Here is a 3,694-nt window from a genome sequence, read left to right on the forward strand (position 1 = left end):
CACAACCGTGCCTCTCGCGAAAGCAAAACCGTGACTCTCGCGAAAGAAAAAAAAAACAGAAAACGCGTTTTTCATTCGTTTCCGAAAGGCACGGCCGTGACTCTCGATAAAGCACAACCGTGCCTCTCGCGGAAGAAAAACCGTAACTTTCGCGAAAGGGAAAAAAGAAAACGCGTTTTTTCACGCAAAAAAAATTTTTTGAATTTTTTTTGATCGGAAAGCTAAGAAAGACCGGGGGAAAACCAAAACGTCGAAAAAACCCAGAAAAAAACCGTTTAAAAGGCCGAAAACGCATGCGAAAAAATAAAAAAACCAAAATTCGAAGAGAGCGTTCAGAGCGCGACACGTGGCGAATAGCTGAGAGCGCGTCAAGTGACACTGATCGTTGCTAGGCTCCCGAAGGAGCGCTCGTTAACTAGTTGCTCCCTAAAACAATTACAGAATGCTTCTTTGGCCGTAGCCTGTCCGAAGGCCAAAAGAGAAAAAGCTAGACTCTCCCGGAAGGGGGGCCGAGAGGGCACTCTAAGCTTTTAGGCCCCGCAATACTCCAGAGCTCTAAACTTTTCGTGACACATCTAAAGATATCATCATAGGATGCATTTTTTCCCTTGAAGATGCAAACGTTCCTCTCCCTCCAGATTTCCCAGCAGACGAGCATGATGATTGAGGCCGTGGCCTTTCGTGCCCGGCACGGTTATAAACGGGCCATTTCTTGGCTGTGAGGACAGGCCCACGTACAGGCACAACACAATATGAACTTGCGGAGGCTTTGGCCTTACGTAGAGCTGTGCAATTAGCTAGTGATAAAGACTATTCTGATGTTATCTTTGCTTTGGATTGCCTTTCGCTGCTCGACCAGTTACAGGCCTGGCCCGGCACGGTTATAAACAGGCAATTCCTTGGCTGTGAGGACAGGCCCACGTACAGGCACAACACGATCTGAACTTGCGGTGGCTTTGGCCTTACGTAGAGCTGTGCAATTAGCTAGTGATGAAGGCTATTCTAATATTATCTTTGCTTCGGATTGCCTTTCGCTGGTGCAAATGATGAATTCGAGATCTTGCGATTGCTCCAACATTGCTGCTGTTGTTGAAGACATCAAGTTTGCTTCTCAAAGCTTTGTTTCTGTGGTGTTCAAGCATGTTCATCGGCAAGCTAATGTAGCGGCTTATTTGTTAGCTAAATCTTGTAAGAATTTATCTAGCTTTGTGATTTTTCATTCTGTTTCGGATTGTATCTGGGACTCTTTGTAACTTGTTAAGTGATCAATAAAGCCGATGTTTCTCTCTAAAAAACACGATCTATTTATTAATTTTAATTATATATATAGGAAAAACGGCGCAAATAGCATAAAAAGCCCATTGGGCTGAAACACACAGGCCAAGCTTCCCGTGGGCTAGCCCGTTTACTAGAGGAGCGCCTGGGCTTAAGGGCGTGACACGCGGGCCGACACGACACGACCCCGTTAGTAAACATGTTGGGTCGTGCCATGCCAGACACGTTTAGCCTTGGGTAGGCCGTGCCGGCCCATCTGACCAGATTTGGTCAAGCTTAGTAAACAAAATCATATTTTTTTTACCCATTCAACATTTAAATCAGTGCTAGCACAACCACGAAGTTCATTAATGACATAAAATACGAAATGCACTCTATTCATTATATACTATACTTGTAGTGAATATAATTTTCTGTAAGTCAAACTTTACAATCTCTGATCAAGTTTGTCGAGAAAAATATCTACATCTAAAGTATGGAATACACACCATTAGATACACATGCAATGCATTTTCATATTATATATATATAAATAATTTTGTTTTAAATCTTACATTCTTAAGAAGCTGGTCTCAGTTCTCTCAACATGCAAAGTGTCCACCTCATCGTCCCCTCTAAGACCACGCATTTAGGTCTTCTATCACACTAAGCCATGCAAAATCTCCCACATAAGCAAATGTCCCCACTAAGCCCATCCATTTACGTCTTCTCTCCCACTAAGCCATGCAAAATCTGCCACATAAGCGAACTTAGAGATTACAGTTATTTTGCATTAGTCTATGCATTTAACGTTGGAACATCATACATGTATGTTAGGTATCATTCACATTTTTTGTTCGAAATGATATTTTTAATAGTAATTCAAAGGTTTATATTCTATTTTTAGAGACTTTCTTTTATTGATTTTCAAGATTACATTTTCTTTTCATTAGATTTAGTTATTTTTAGCAACTATCTACGCATTTTATAACAAAGTTACCGCAACAACACACAAGGATCATCTAGTTTGTTAAAAGTTCGCAAAGTTTCACTTTTACAAAGAATCTATATGCACTATGTTAAACAGAGGGAGTTTTTCTTATCTAGCTTATCACTGGAGGCTTAGTTTAGGGACAATACCAACTTTTGAATACTATCAGAGCATCTCTAGTCTTTACCTATTCTTTAATTACCTAAACCTCTCTCTATCCTTAATCCCCAATATATAAACTAAACTTTTGACGTACCTAGCCCTTCTCCTACACTTTTCGTGCACCTAGCCCTTTCCTTCAATTTTTAGAAATCTCTCTTCATCTTCTTCTTCCTTCCATGTAGACAACGACAACTTCTCTTCAGTAGATCATTCCCATGAGCTAGCTATGGCCTATGATAGATTATCCGCAAAAGTAATGTGATAGAGGCTCATTGTGCATGATGTACACGTGCAAGGAAGCGGTCGAGAAAGTGGGAAAAATTCATCTTTCACGGGTCACGGTTTGGGCACTTCTTCATGTGAATGAGTTATTTTCCTCTTCCTTGTCCCAGTGGAATGATGGTGTGGTCTAAAACAAAAGGATTCGTCAAAATCGATGATGTGGTGGTTGACAAACATGTTTCTTTGTATGTGATATTTTTCCTCTATACGTGCTCCTTCGCGTGTGGTGTGGCTTTGATCGTGACAAAGGGTGGCGGGAATGAGCTCCACCAAGAGGGGACGACAGGGAGGAACATGGTCGTGCCCGAAGAGAAAGATAAAAAGATGAAAAAGAAATCACCAGAATCTTGCTGGAGGTCGGTGGTGGTGCACAGGCATCAGGCCCATGTCCGAGGAGGAGCACCACCGAGGAGAGGGAGAGGCGTGGTATGAGAAATATTTTAATGAGAGTTGCCTCTCTCGGTCTAGTGAGGGAAAATTTTGTGGGAGGGGTCGTGGAAGCATATTTTTAGGGGAGTAAATAAAGGTTTTGCCCTAGGTGGATACTAGTTCCTCAAACCAATTTTTAAGGGTATTAAAGCTTCTCAAGGGAAGGGCTAGGGATGCTCTCACATCCCACATCCTTAGTTGGCTAATGAATTATAGATGTATAGGCCTAGTTTCACTCCGCAAACAAAATTATCCATGAAGTTGGTAGTTGCGTCTCCTAAACCCCAGAAAAGCCAACATTGGATGTAAGTCATGAAAGATAAGGATGCTTGCTAGCTATTTATTTACCCAATTTGTAAATATCACACCATATGTATGCAATATAATGATGTGGGTTTAACGATTATAGGAGTGTGCTTGGGAGCTTCGTAGGCGGTGGTTCTCCAAATCAAATGATGAATGCATAAAATTTGACGAGTTTGATCGATTTTAAACACAGTTACATTAAAACGGTCAACTTGTTGTTATTTAAAGTTTTGAATTAGACTTTCCAAATTCCAAATCAAACCAAGAAAA

Source organism: Triticum dicoccoides, chromosome 1A, assembly GCF_002162155.2.
Source record: "Triticum dicoccoides isolate Atlit2015 ecotype Zavitan chromosome 1A, WEW_v2.0, whole genome shotgun sequence".
Lineage (NCBI taxonomy): Eukaryota > Viridiplantae > Streptophyta > Magnoliopsida > Poales > Poaceae > Triticum > Triticum dicoccoides.